Here is a 16,462-nt window from a genome sequence, read left to right as displayed (position 1 = left end):
AAGCTAAATAAAAAAGTTTGTTGGTTAACTCTTAGAGTTAGTTTGTTAACTCTTAAAAACAATTAAAATCCTAAGCTAATTATTTTCTGTTAGGTTTATCTTTTTATTTAGTTTGACAATACAAATAATTGTACACTTTTGTTCAATATTGTACATCAATAATATACTGTTTTACAATTTGCAAGTATGAAATTAATTCCTTATTAATCAAATATTCTTAATATTCCTTATTAGAAAACTTTAGTTTAATAACCTCAGAGTGTGAGATATTTGCTTTCTTGTTAGGATATCATCAGATTTGTAACGTTTGAAAAAAGTTTACTATTCTATTAATTAGAACAATAGGATATGCTGGAATAAGTTAAATTAAAAATTAGTTTCTTAACTCTTAGAGTTAGTTTGTTAACTCTTAAAAACAATTAAAACCTAAGCTAGTTATTTTATGTTATTAGAATGTTTATCTTTTCATTCTAGTTAGACAATACAAATAGTTGTACACAAGATTGTGAGATATTTGCTCTCTTGTTAGGATATCAAATTTTTAACTTTTGAGAGAAGTTTACTATTCTATTAATTAGAACAATATGGGATCTGTTGGAATAAGTTCAATAAAAAAAATTAGTTTGTTAATTGGTTTGTTAACTCTTAAAAACAATTAAAATCTTAAGCTAGTTATTTTTTGTTATTAGAATGTTTCTCTTTTCATTCTAGTTTGACAGTATAAATAGTTGTACACTTTTGTTCAATATTGTACATCAATAATATACAGTTTTACAATTTCCAATTATCAAATTAATTCCCAACAGGATCGTCTTAACAAAGTTGAGTGTCCAACTTAAATTGCATTTACATTGACTTACAAGGAAGAATAAAGAGCATCAAAATAAAGACATATCACTCGTATAAGCAGACATTAAGAAAGAGAATCATGTCTATTATTCATATATATACTTTTCTGCCATAACAACAATTAATGCTCGTCTATCACTTATTTTTTTTTATGGAAAAGAATTCAAGGATGGCCCACATTGTAAGTATACTAATACCATTTTATTTGGGAAAGGGTAACAATTTATAAGAATTAAATTTGTGATCTTTCCAATTTATTAATATTATAATTAATATATCAATTTTTAATGTTACAACTAAAATACAACTTTTAGAGAGAAAATGGAGTAAGATGGTTCAAAATGTGAAACCTCTTGAAGAGGATGGTTTCCATAAGCAATGCATTTATAGGATACCACCAAGAATTCTTGAAAATAACCCCAAAGTCTACCCCTCAAATTGTTTCTATTGGCCCTTATCATCACAAAGTAGACAACATTTTTGAGACAATGGAAGAGAATAAACCCAAATATCTCAAAGGGATTTCTAAATCGAACACATCTAGGTATGAGAGAATTTGTTGTCAAAATGAAAGAGATGGAAGAAGATATTCGATTTTGTTATGCAGATCCTATTAAATATAATAGAGATGATTTCTTAAACATGATTGCATCATAATTGAGCTTTTTCTAAGACTGCATACATATGATGTGGAGGGAAGAGATCCTTTGTTGACAAAACAATGGATGCTAAGGGATATTCAGAATGACTTGATACTACTAGAAAATCAACTCCCATTTTTTGTTCTTGAATAATTTTACAACCTCACAAAACTGAATCTACTATTCCCTCCTTTCTTGATATTTGTTTCAACTATTTTAGGAATCTTGAAATTGGTACCTTTTGTCCAATGCACTTCACAGATCTTTTAAGATTTATCTAATATCATCATCAAACCTTCAAGTTGGAACACCAAATGAATGAAAAGGTAAGCCAACTATCAAAGATAGATAATAAAGACTTACTTGACTTAACCTATTTCAGATGGTAAGTTTATACTGCCCATCTTGAATATGAATAACTACACATAAATATTCTTAAAAAATATAGTGGCATTTGAGCATTGTCACATTCAACATACAAACATTATTAGTCAATATCTAAGGATTCTAAATTTTCTCATTAACTTTTAAGAAGATGTGAAGGTATTGGTTGTACCGTACAAATAGTTGTACACTTTTGTTCAATATTGTACATCAATAATATACAATTTTACCATTTCCAATTATCAAATTAATTCCTATTCAGTTAATTAGAACAATATGGATATGTTGGAATAAGCTAAATAAAAAAAAGTTAATTTCTTAATTTGTTAACTCTTAAAAACAATTAAAATACTAAGCTACTTATTTTTGTTATTAGAATGTTATAAGAATGTTTATCTTTTCAATTCTAGTTTGACAATACAAATAGTTGTACACTTTTGTTCAATAATGTACCTCAATAATATATAGTTTTACAATTTCCAATTATCAAATTAATTTATTATGAATAAAATATTCTTGATATTCCTTATTAGAAAACTTTAGTTCAACAACCTCATATTCATTATATATTCATTGTAAGATATATTAGCTCTCTTTTTAGGATATCATCGAATTTTTAACTTTGGAGAGAAGTTTACTATTCTGTTAAATAAAAAAGTTAGTTTGTTATCTCTTAGAGTTAGTTTGTTAACTCTTAAAAACAATTAAAATCTTAAAATCGGTTGAGATCTAGGATAATCTATAATATATTTTTTAATTTTCAATTGTAAAATCAAAATAAATTTATAAATTATACAATTTAAAATATTTTAAATTTACAAAAATAATTTTGATTTTTCTCACACTTATAAAAATGAAAAAATAAAATATAAAAGAACTAAAAAAAAATACCTTTCATTCATGCGTAAAACTATTTATAGACAAAAGTAAGAACCATGGCTAATTTAAAACTTAAAATGTGTTTATCATCATAAACCAAAAAAAAAAAAAAAAACAAATGAGATTTAAAAAAAAATCATATTGTTATGAACTATACCACCAATTCCTTTTGATTTTCTTACAATAATTTTTTTTTCAACCTTATATTGTAAATATTTGTATTATATAAATTTTAATCATATATTAGGAAAATTTTGGAAAACTCTAAACTTGTATATAAATATGCAGGATTTGTATTGTATTAGTTAGATGTATTTTTGAGGTGTTACACGTATCTTTCTTACTACTCAAGATGAATACATTTTTAAAAAAATATAACATCACCAATATCTCTTCATTTTATATCAAAGTTTACACTTAATTTATTCTCTATTTTATTTTTGTATAATTTTAGTTTTGGTTGTTTCTTATTTTGTTAAAAAAAACAACTATTTTAAGTCCATTTTCATTCTAGTTTGACAGTATAAATAGTTGTACACTTTTGTTCAATATTATACATCAATAATATACAGTTTTACAGTTCCAATTATCAAATTAATTTCTTATCACTCAAATATTCTTGATATTCTTTATTAGAAAACTTTAGTTCAACAACCTTAGATGGTGAGATATTATCTCTCTGGTTAGGATAACATCAATTTTTTAACTTTTGAGAGAAGTTTACTATTATGTTAATTAGAAAAATATGGGATAGGTTGGAATAAGATAAATAAAAAAAATTAGTTTGTTAACTCTAAGAGTTAGTTTGTTAACTCTTAAAAACAATTACAATCCTAAGCTAGTTATTTTCTGTTATTAGAATATTTCTTTTCAAGTTTACAGTACAAATAGCTGTACGCTTTTGTTTAATATTGTACATCAATAATATGTTTTACAATTTTCAATTATCAAATTAATTCTTATTTTATTAGTTAGAACAATATGGGATCGGTTGGAATAAGCTAAATAAAAAAGTTAGTTGGTTAATCCTTAGAGTTAGTTTGTTAACTCTTAAAAACAACTAAAATCTTAAGCTAATTATTTTCTGTTATTAGAATGTTTATCTTTGAAATTAGATCCTTATCAATCAAATATTCTTGATATTCCTTATGAATCACATATATGGTTCATATTTATACTTGTTATTCTTGATATGCCATAACAATAATTTTGAGTGACAAGAGAATTGAAGGATGGGCCCAGTATATTAATACCATTTTATAAGTATATATTTAATTTTGAGTTTCCGTTTTACATTCATCACTTTGCAAAGTTTATTGAATAATAAATAAATTATATAAAATAATTCCTATAAATTTTAAAATAATCCTATAAATTATAAAATAATCCTATAAATTATAAAATTATGTTATGTAATATTTAAAAATTTCTTTAGATTAATATTTTAATATTAGTAAATATATTAAATTAAAGACCAAATTGATAGATATTCATAATTTTTATTTTGGAAAGGGTAACATTTTATAAGGATTAAATTTGTGGTCTTTCCAATTTATTAATATTATAATTAATATATCAATTTTTAATGTTACAGAGTTTTTACCAAATAGAAGTAAGTCCAGAGATTTAACAACTAAAATACAACGTTTAGAGGGAAAATAGAGTAAGATGGTTCAAAATGTGAAACCTCGTAAGATGGTAATTAAAAAAAATACCTTTCATTCATGGGTGATTCTCCCTACACCCAATCAAACCTAACCTACACCCAATTGCGTTTGTGAAAGTACCAAAGTACCCTTAATGAAAATGAAATTAGGTTAATTGTTTTGTGCACCCAATCACACACTCAACTTCAGTCTCTGCCATTCTCGCACCCAATCACACACCCAACTTCGTCTCTGCCATTCTCGCACCCAACACCGTGGTTCGCATTCTCGCACTTACAACGAAGGCTTGAACAAAGATGAACCCAGAAGCTTGAAGGTCGTCCACTGTTATGCGAAGGTTTGAGCATCATCTGCGACAGTGAACGAAGGCACCGGAGAAGGCATCGGAGAAGGCATCGGAGAAGACAAGGTATGCGTGTGCGTTGCGTTGCGAACATTTTTAGGCGGAAATCATTTTGTGACTTCTGGATATTGTTGTGCGGAATCAAGTTGTTTGCTGCGTTGATCTAGAAGTGTTTAAATCACTTTCGGATGTTTGGACGCGGAAGGTAGTAGTTGTGGACTGCGATGGTTTCATTCGGAAGGGTGTGAATGGATTCTGGATATTTGTGTGCAGAATATAGTTGTGGGCATTTTCATATTTGGAGTAAAATATCTACTTCCGGACGCCTGCATCTGAAATGCGAAAACCAGGCTTTGTAGACGATATCTGAGCACAACCCCAGTAAAACCTCCCCTTCTGCATCTCAAAGCATCACCCGAAGAAAATAAAGTTCCTTCTGCAACTCACCATACACTATTTTTCAAAGTGAAGAAGAGAAGGACACAATGGAATTTCTAAAAATTCGTCGGGTGCCGATCATAATTGATCGGGTACAGGAAGCAATTGCCTTAATTCATGCGATAAAACTATTTATAGACAAAAATAAGAACCATGGCGAATTTTAAACTTAAAATGTCTCTATCATCATATAAATCATCTGTGCCGTCGAAACCACCGCCACCGCCGCCGCTGCCTTCGACTTCTTCCGCAGAATGCTAACCTGAAGCCTCTTTCCCTGCGTCCAAGACTTCAACCTCTTGTTCGGTCTCGTCGGGAAATCGCACCACCATGCCACGACGATTTCCCTCATCAAAAGCTTCCAATCGCTAAGCGAAAGTGCTAACGTGTGCACTCTCAACATTTTGCCGTTTTAGGTGTCATGACCAAAATCGGCGTGGAACCCACGCCGGTGACGCTTAACACCATCGTTAACGGCCTTTGAATTGAAGGGGATATGGATCGTGCCCTTTGGTTGGTTGAAAAAATGGAAACTTTAGGTATCAGTGCAATTTTCGAACTTATGGGGAGTTGGTTAATGGTCTGTGTAAAATTGCGGATACTTCTGGTGCTGTGGAGTGTTTGAGGAAGATGGTTGAGAGAAATTTGGAGCCTAATGTTGTGGTTTATAATGCGATTTTGGATGGGCTTTGAAAGACAAGGTTGGTGAATGAGGCTTTTGAGTTGTTTTGTGAGATGTGTGTTATTGTTGAGCCTAATGTTGTGAGTCTTCACAGACCAAGAACTACGAGATCGCCCCTTTCATTCTGATCAAAACCAAGACACACTTCTTTTCTTCCAAAAGCTTGATCAGATAACTCAAAACATCATGCTTCTCTTAGTATCCCTACAATACAATAAATTCAAGCAACAAGATTTGGTCCCCTTACAAATGTGGGTCCTTTTGATTCAGCTTTATCATTGGAAACCTCACAACCTCTGGGAATCAATTTCAAAATACCTTTAGGAACAAAATATTTCCTAATTTTACAGAATCTAACTGAGTGACCTCTCTTCATGCAGTAAAAGCATGTAACAACCGGTTGTTTCGATCTTTCAATCGGTTGTTTTTCTAGCACTTTTGAAAAGGCTTTGAAATCCCATTGTTCTTGTTTAGAGGATTAAACCCCAAACCGGATTTTCCAAAAACACATTTTTGGGATGCCAAGACAGTTTCAAAGTTGGATTTACCCTTTGAAAGTTTATTCACAGTTCGTACAAGATAGTGGACCTTACTCTTAAGAGTTTTACAATTTTTACAAATCTTGGAGTCACAAAAGTGAGAAGAATTTTTGTAATGCATTTCAAGTTTTTCAAAATCAATTTTTGACTTTTCCAATTCTTCTTCAAGAGTCTTGACTCTATTTTCAAGCCAGTTATTCAACCCTTTCAATTGGTTGTTTGAGAGAGCCAATCAGTTAGCTTCTTCATGAGTTTCTTTAAAAGCTTGAAGTAATTGGCTATAGTTTTTAGCATTTAAGGAAGCATAAGAACTTACACTGCTAGAGCTGCTTGAATCATCATCTCCTTCTGCCATTAAACACATATTGAATTTTTCATCTTCACTTGATGAGGAGCTTGATGAAGAGACTTCATTTTCATCCCAAGCAATATAGACTCTCTTTTATTTCCCTTTCTTTTCCTTATTGCTTGACTTCTTTTCCTTGCCTTCTCTATTTGGGCAATAAGCTTTTATATGCCCTTGTTCTCCACAAGCAAGTATAATTGTTAGAATATAAATCACTAGTTTTCTTGTTTCCATACCTTTCTTTGTTGCCGTTTCTCTTCAAGAATTTGCTGAACTTTTTGGACAACAGGCTAAGATTTTCTTCCTCACTTTCATCAGTTGAGTCTTGCTTATTCTTGTGCTTGGCAACTTTCAAAGCAATGTTCCTTACATGCTTGTCTTCACTTTCTTGAACATTGAGTTTATTCATCTCCAACTCATGTTCTCTAAGCTTTCCAAACAAGAAGGTTGTAGTCAAAGATGTCAAGTCCTTTAATTCAGAGATAGTCGTGACTTTAGATTCCCAAGATCTATCAAGACACTTGAGAATATTTGTTTAACTCCTCTTTGTCAAAGGTTTTTCCAAGACTCATTAGATAGTTGATGATGTGAGTGAATCTCTTTTGTACTTCAGCAATCGATTCTCCCTTGAGCATTCTAAACATCTCATACTCTTGTATTAGAGTATGTTTCCTTGCTCTCTTCACATCATTTGTTCCTTCATGGGTGACTTCTAGAGTATCCCACATTTCCTTAGCCGATGCACATTGTGAGATCCTGAAAATTTCATTCTAATTCAAAGCAGAGGTTGTGATATTCTTGGCAATGCAATCAAACTTGGCCTTTTTATTTTCAGCATCAGTCCATTGGGACCATGATTTTTCAATAGAAGATTCATCCTTTTCAAATTTTGGAATAAAAGGACCATTTTCAATTGCATCCTAAATTCCTTTATCAAGAGATTCAACAAAGAATTTCATTCTAACTTTCCAAAATTGATAATTCAAACCACAAAACAAAGGTGGCCTGTTAATTGAGGCACCCTCCCTAAAAGGTAGTTTTTCAGCCATAGAAAAAAAACATTAGGATCAAACTTGAATATTTTTCAAGTACCTTGCTCTGATACCAATTGCTAGAATATATGGCCTTAAACGAGAGGGGGGTGAATTGTTTAAGGGAGGTTTTTGAAATTTTTTTGAGGTTTAACAAAATTCTTTGTGTGAATCCAGAACAAGAATCAAGTTAGCCAAGAATATAAGCAATTAAACAGCAAAGCAACAAAAAAAACAATCGGTTGTTTATACCAGTAAAGCTAAAAACAGAATTAAATGAGTTCAGAGTAAGAGAGAGATACACCAACAATTTATACTGGTTCACTCTTAAGCCAAGAGCTACATCCAGTCCCTAAAAAACGATTGGGTAATCCACTAAGAAATCAAACCAGATTACAACACACAAACCACCAAAGTAGACCTTGAACCCTTCAAGAAACACACTCCCTTTGGCAAAACACACCAAGAGTATTGATCTTGACCACCTCAAGAACACACAACACTCATTGGCAACATAACACCAGAAATACAGTAGGTTTAGAATGGATTACACTTGTTCACAGTACAAACTAAAATAAATACAATTGCAATCCTATTCCACTCTCTTTGAAAACCCAAAGCTTGATGTGAATGTTCAAAACTTAGAATCAACTTTGTCACAACTGAAAAACTCAAATATGTTTCTCTTGTTTTTTTGAGAACATAAACAAACAATTTATATTTTCCAAAGATTGGTCAAAGCAATTAATGAAGGAGCGTATTCAGTTGAAAAACATTTAAAGCACATTCAACAACCAAAACTGAATTCTGTTAGGATTTTCAAAGAAACAATCGGTTGAAACCACGAAACAACCGATTGTTTGGCTTGACAGTTAAGTCAACCAAACTAAAACAGTTTTCAACCTTTTCAAAACTTCTAAGAGTAAAACAACCGGTTGATTCGACAAAAATCAGGTTGTTTTTCACTTAGTTTGAAAAACACTTGATTTCAAAAAGGTTTTAAATCACATCAGTTTTAGATTCAGTAAAGGAGTGGATCACATTCTATTCTACCCAGATCCCTCCTAAACACAGCAGCAACACCAGCCTTTCATCAAACACTTTGGATTTGGATTCTTCAAAGCACTTGATCACTCTTAATCAACAGTTTTGATCATACCCAAAACAGAATAACAAGTTTTTCAAAAACGGTTAGCCAATGTTACCATCAACCAATTGAAAACACGATTTAACCGGTTGAATTGGTTAGGCAGTTACATAACCAAGTCAAAAATAGTTTCAAAACCTCTAAGCTAGCCAAGTGACAAACAATCGATTATTTCGATAATTCAACCGGTTGTTTTTTTCTTTGCTTAGAAAAACTCTATGCTTTTTAAAATAGATTGGGCAAGTTTTGTGCAAGTGATAAGAACTGATCTTTACATAGATTCTAAACATTCTAACCTAAACCCAAACCAAAAGAAGCACAACTTCAAGCTTTATCATGGATTTGAAACATCAAAGCTCCCATGCTATACAATCTCCCCTTATTTGATGGAGACAAATTCTTGGGATGCTTTTTGGAATGTTCTTGTTTAGAATTTGTAAAACCTGCATAAAGCAAACATAGAAACACAGGATAATCTATTCCAATCAAATAAGCACCACAAACCAGTTCCCACTAGGTGATTTCCAGATAGGAATATCAGCCAAATTAGATGAGAAACCAGTCAATATACAGAGGTGCAAACACAGATAAACAATCAGTTATTTCACAGGAATAACCGGTTGAAATTTTGCATCAGAGTTTCAAAAGAATTTCAAATTTAAACCAGTTATAGCAGTTTTTAGAAATGTTCATAAGCAGAATAATTGCAAATTAAAGAACATTACAACATCCAAACACTTTTCCCCCTATTTGTCTTCTCAAATAAAATAGAAGAAGGGGGTAAAAACAGAATTAAGAAAAACCAGAATACGACTGTGTGTAGCAGCATCATTGCAGCAACAAACTTGTGATATAATATCAAAATTGCAACTGAAATTTGTAGTGTATTAGAGTTATGGCAGCAGCAGAATCAAAGTACCATAGACCCCAGAAATTTCAACAAGGAGACCACAGTTTCTCCCCCTATCTTTTCTTCATCCAGCAGTACCTAACAATGGAGTACTTCAAAAGGTTCATTTTCAAGTTGGTCAAATGATTGCTCAAGAGGTGGATTTGGTAGAAATATCCACCTCTTGAGCAACTGAAATTGCAGCAACAAACCTGTGATACCATATCAAAATTTCAACTGAAATTTGTAGTGTATCAGAGTTATGGCAGCAGCAGAATCAAAGTACCATAGACCCCAAAAATTTCAACAAGGAGACCACAGTTTCTCCCCCTATCCTTTCTTCATCCAGCAATACCCAACAATGTAGTACTTCAAAAGGTTCATTTTCAAGTTGGTCGAATGATTGCTCAAGAGGTGGATTTGGTAGAAATATCCTTTCTTCTATTAAGATCAAACCTTCCAGACGTTCCAAAGATACATTCACAAGTATTCATCAACCCCATGACCACCAATGTGGTTGCCATTCACCAAAAGCTTTGAATTTCAAGAAAAACAAAGAATATATATATATATATATATATCTTTATTATCTGATTCAGAGGCATAGTAAATGCATTTTTGACCCACAATGGGTTTTGAAAGAAAAGAAACAACTGTAATCATGCATAAGAATTCATAACAACTTTATTCAAATGTGTCAGGGGTAAAACAATCGGTTGTTTCATGAAAACAATCAATTGTTTTTCTAAGACAGCAAGAAAATGTTATTTTTCAATTCCTTTTCGAGAACTTCGTAACACTCATCCACAGCGACAATGTCGAAATCGGTAACGACATCCATGTAATACAGTGGCGCGAGGCAAATTAAACACACAAACAAACACAAGTCACAAAGAGAATCATGTTATAGACACAAGTCAAACAAAACATGCCAGTTATAGAAAATTTATTAAATTGATAACTTAAGAAAACTTAATTATGTGAAATATACCAGCAATTTTATGGAGGAGAGACTCGAGCTTGGATTCTGAAAGGGAATTGTCGAGGCGAGGGATTTTTTTGGATTCCGATAAATTATGGTGAGGCAGAACAGAGATGGAAAGAAGAGAATGGGGTCGTTGGGTTTTGAACAAAGGTTGCACTATTGGGGAGGAAGACAAAAGTATTTGGACGAAAATGAACACCTAGGTAGCATTCGTTGGAATTAATGGCTTAAACAATAGGGGGTGAATTGTTTGTCAAAAGATTTTCGAAAAGATTGAATAAGAATGAAGCTTTATCAACAATCACAGAAAAAGCAATCAAGGAAGCCAATCAAACAATGTAAAAAAAACTGTTTGCAGAATTTCAATCGGTTGAAACTTCGTTTTAACCGGTTGTTTATGGCAGCAACAAAAGAATAATGAAATCAAACAGTTTATAAGGAGTGAGTGAGAGAGAGAGAGAAAAAAGTTACTCAACAAATTTATACTGGTTCACTCAACCTTGAGTTACATCTAGTTCCCAGAACAACCACTGGGTTCCACTAGTAACCAATCACAAATTACAATACACACAACCACAAAGAGGTGATCTTGATACCACAAGAACCACTCACCCTCTTTGCCTTACACACAACCTTAGTCAGAACACCCTCTGACCTTACAGGTTTTCACACACTTTACAAGTATATAAAAGAAAAAATACAAGAATCAGAAAGGAACAGATTACACCTGGATTTACAGGAATCACAGAGCTACTAAGATTAAACCTTGAACCAGTGCACAACTATTTAGCAATCTTGCAAAACTTGATTTGAATCTCTTCTGAAAAAAGAATTTCAATCTCACTGTAAATGTGTTAACTTGTAGTTTTTTAAATACAAAGAGAAGCTTAGCTCTTAAAACTAGTCGTTCTAGGCAGTCAATCATGAGCCAAAACTATTTTGATCCAACTGAAAACAAATCCAACAGGTTTTTGAAAAGCTGTTATGAAATGTGACCATCAATCGGTTGAAAAGTCGTTTTAACCGGTTGAATTGGTTAGGTAGTTATTTAACCAAGTCAAAAACAGTTTTGAAAACCTTCAATCAAGCTAAGTGACAAACAATCGATTATATCGTGGTTTCGACCGATTGTTTTTCTCTTTGCTTAGAAAAACACTTTTCTCTTTTAAAAAGGATTGAACTAGCTTGTGCAACGGACTAGGAATGATCTTTACAAGAAATCTAAACAACCTAGGCTAAGCTCAAACCAAAAGCAGCATAATTTCAAACTTCAACACATATTTGAATCATCAAAGCACCGATGTTCTACAATCTCTCCCTATTTGGAGGAGACAAATCCTTGGGATGCTTTTTGGAATGTTCTTGTTTAGAATCTTGTATAACTGCATTCACAAGCAAACATAGAAATACAAGATAATCTATTCCAGTTAAACTGGAAAAACAAACTAGTTTCCACTAGGTGTTTCCAGTGAGGAACATCAACCAAATCAATGTGAGAAAACAGTCAAACATGCATAGGTGCAACACAAAAACAATCAGTTATTTCGCAGGAATAACCAGTTAACATTTGTATCATAGTTTCAATTTGAAATAAAAAACCAGTCATAGTAGTTATAGCAATGTTCAAAAACAGAAATAGGTGCAGATATTTAGAATATTACGTCCCAAACACTTCTCCCCCTATTTCTCTTCACAAATAGACAGAAAGAAGGATTAAAACAAAAATAGCATAAGAGAAAAAAAATGTTCAGAAACATAAACCAGTAATTTTAAATGAAGGACTTCGACTTCCTTCAATCATTCCTGCCATATTGTAGGTCCTAAAGTTGTTTCTGAACTTCTTCAATCTACTCATCCAAGGTTTGGAACCTTGAATCCATATGCTGAAACCTTGATTCACACAGTTCATGAAGATTTCTCTGGTTTTTAGCAAAGGTGTCCATTCAGTTTACCATTAGCCTCTTAAAAGGAGACATTGAAGTCATCCTTTCTCCTATGTAATCATCACTAAAACCAGCTTCATGAGTTTCAGTAGCAAGTTCCTATTGGTTTGCTACAACTTCAGGTTCTTCTTCATCATTAGTTCCACTAGGGCAAACTTGGTCACCATCCTTGCTTACCCATCTCCCACCAATCTTGGTAAACCCCATCTTGCTTAGGGATCCATTATTGATCTCACTTGAGGGCTTTATAATCTCAGCCAATTCTTCTTCAATATTTACTTCAAAATAGTGTAGAAATTTAGAAATTAATATGACATAGGGATAGTGGAAGTCACTTAACCTTATAGCCTTTTGCATATCATCTTTGATTATGTGAATCCAGTTGAGCTTCACTTTGTTCATGATGTAGTAGATTAACAACAAGTCTTCTTCAGAGAGAGTAGAATGATTGTTCCCCCTTGGTGTAATAATCTATGACACAATGAAGGCAATGAGCCTTTCATCAAGTTTCAACCCTCCAACAGAAAAGTTTCTTACCTTTGAGAGGGGGTTTTTGAGACAATTCTTGTAGAATTGCATCTTGTTGAACTCTTCTATCACCCCAAGATTGCCTTTGTTAATCCTTACTCCAAAAAACTTTAGCCCAGTTATGGCAACCCACACATCATTGGTGATAACAATGTCTACCCCCTTTACATGAGAGTTAAGAGTGTCACCATTGAACTAAAGGTTGGTGTAGAATACCTTCACCAAATTTGGGTAGATGTTTCCAGAAAGCTCAAGGAATCTCTTCAGCCTTTGCTCCCTTAGAAGAATTCTCACCATAGTCAAATTTTGTTGCTTCATCCAGGTGAAAGAGACAAACTTTGGAGTGTCAACTATCTTCCTACTTGTTTCATGTAGGTACTTGTCTATAAGTTCTGATTCCCCTAAGAACCAGCCTTCTAGCTTTCCACCACTCCTTACAACCCTTGTTTTCATTCTCTTAGAGGATGGAGGAGTTGAAGCCATAGTCCAGGTAGAGAAAGATGAGAGCACACTGCAGAAAAAACTTTAGTGCAGAAAGAAGAAAAAAATAGGTTGTTCTTGGTGACTGCAACAAATAACCTCATATATACCTTGAAAATCCAGTCAAAGTTGGCATTTAGTGGGTTGTTTTCAAAACAGAAAAGGCATCAAATCAAAATCATAAAGCAGTTCTGTCAGTCATAACAGAAAGGAAAGAAAACACATGCTGATTTGACCAAATTTTAAAAGCAGATTTAATTTCTAAGATTTAGAGGAATATATTGCATGAATAGCAGTTATTGTAGAGGAAATTTGCATTCAAGGTTGTAATTGAAGCATTGTTGACCACACACATCACAGGGTTTGAACAAAACATCAATTTAAAACACATTTTATCAAAAAAATAGATTTGACCAGTGCTGACAGAGTTGAAACAATCGGTTGAATTTATGCAACTGGTGAAAAATTTGAAAAAGCCAAATTCTTTTAACAACCATTGAACATACGAGAATTCAGGTTTAAGGCACATAGATTTGTATAGAAACAGAAGGAATACGAAGTAATTCAGAATCCTTAAGTGTAGAAATACAAAATTGAATTCAAAATGAAATGTTCAAGCATATAAATAATAAAGAGTTATTCTTCAAGATTTTAAAGTACACATATGAAAATAGTACACAAAATCAGAACAAGGCATCGTCTTACAAATTTGCTTCCATGAGATCCTGATTTTACACACCCTTCATGTGGAGTCAAAAATCTGCAATGTAAAGCTTATCAAATCACAATATTTGATCCCTTAAAGAAATTGAGACCTTTCATGTTAGATTTATCCTTGGAACCATCGAAATTTCTTGGAATCCATTTAAAGATACCTTTAGGAACAAGAGAATTACGAAACCTGTAGAATCTAACTAAATGACCTCTCTTCATACAGTAAAAATATGTAACAACTAGTTGTTTCGTTCTTTTAATCGGTTGATTTTCTGGCACTGATTAAAAAGGTTTTGAAATCCCATTCTCTTTGCTCAGTGGATAAAATCTTAAGCATGTTTTTCCAAAGACACAATTTTGATATGCAAGAACATTCACAATGTTGGATTTTCTAGTTCTAAGCTTATCCATAGTTTTCAAAAGATAGTAAATCTTTCTTTCAAGATTTTCACAGTTTTCACAAAACTTTGAGTCACACATGCAAGTAGAGCTTTTGTAAATCAAATCCAGGTTTTCAAAATCAACTTTAGATTTTTCCAACTCTTCTTCGAGTGTTTTGACTCTATTTTCAAGCCAGTTGTTCAAACCTTTCAACCGGTTGTATGAGAGCCAATCTGTTATCTTCTTCATGAGTTTCATTGAAAGCATCAAGTAGTTGGTAGTAATTATTACCTTTGACTGAAGAAGATGTGCTCATACTGCTTGATACAGATGCGTTTTAGCATAGGTTTGTTTCTTCATCTTCTGAAGAGCTAGAGGAGGATATATCATTATCATCCCATGCTATATATGCCTTCTTGGATTTTCCTCTTCTTTCACTTTTGAAATCATCTTTTTTCTTGCTCTCATTATTAGGGCACTCGGCTTTGATGTGACCCTGTTCACCACAACCATAACAAGTATATTTGTTAAGATTAAAGTCATTTGGCTTCTTAGAATTGAACCTCTTTGAAGATTGGCCTTTATTCTTTTTCAAGAATTTGCTAAACTTCCTTGACGGCAAGCTCATGCTGTCTTCATCACTATCACTGGAGTCTTGTTGCCTTTTCTAGTTGCAACCTTTAAGTGCAATACCCTTGTTGTGTTTGTCTTCACTTTCTTGGACAACCAACCTATTCATCTCAAGCTCATGTTCCTTTAGCTTACCAAACAAAGAAACAGTTGTTATGGATGTTAGATCCTTTGACTCTGAAATGGTAGTGACCTAGGTAGCATTTGTTGGAATTAATGGCTTAAATAAGAGGGGAGTGAATTGTTTGTCAAAATATTTTCGAAAAGATTGAATAAGAATGAAGATTTATCAACAATTACAGAAAAAGCAATCAAGAAAGCCAATCAAACAATGTAAAAGAAACTGTTTGTAGAATTTCAATCGTTTGAAACTTCGTTTTAACCGGTTGTTTATGGCAACAAGAAAAGCAAAATGAAATCAAACAGTTTATAAGGAGTGTGAAAGAGAGAAATTACTCAGCCAATTTATACTGGTTTACTCGACCATGAGCTACATCTAGTTCCCATAATAACAACTGGGTTCCACTAGTAACCAATCACATATTACAATACATACAACCACAAAGAGGTGATCTTGATACCACAAGAACCACTCACCCTCTTTGCCTTACACACAACCTTAGTCAGAACACCCTCTGACCTTACAGGTTTTCACACACTTCACAAGTTTATAAAAGAACAAATACAAGAATCAGAAAGGAACAAATTTCACCTGGATTTACAGTAATCATAGAGCTCCTAAGATCAGACCTTAAACCAGTGCATAACTATTTAGCAATCTTGCAAAACTTGATTTGAATCTCTTCTCAAAAACAATTTCAATCTCATTGTAAATGTGTTAACTTGTAGTTTTTGAAATACAAAGAGAAGCCATATTTATATCTCTTAAAACTAGTCGTTCTAGGCAGTCAATCATGAGCCAAAACAGTTTTGATGCAACTGAAAACAGATCCAACAGGTTTTTGA

The 16,462-nt window shown here is 32.7% G+C and overlaps 1 pseudogene; it reads left to right on the top strand.

Moving 5' to 3' along the window:
* The first annotated feature begins 1,153 nt into the window (after window positions 1-1,153).
* Window positions 1,154-1,771, top strand: LOC137806823 (UPF0481 protein At3g47200-like; annotated as a pseudogene).
* The last annotated feature ends 14,691 nt before the right edge of the window (window positions 1,772-16,462 follow it).

Source organism: Phaseolus vulgaris, chromosome 11, assembly GCF_051622355.1.
Source record: "Phaseolus vulgaris cultivar YP4 chromosome 11, ASM5162235v1, whole genome shotgun sequence".
Classification (NCBI taxonomy): Eukaryota; Viridiplantae; Streptophyta; class Magnoliopsida; order Fabales; family Fabaceae; genus Phaseolus; species Phaseolus vulgaris.
This window is presented reverse-complemented; position numbering and strand designations above follow the sequence as displayed.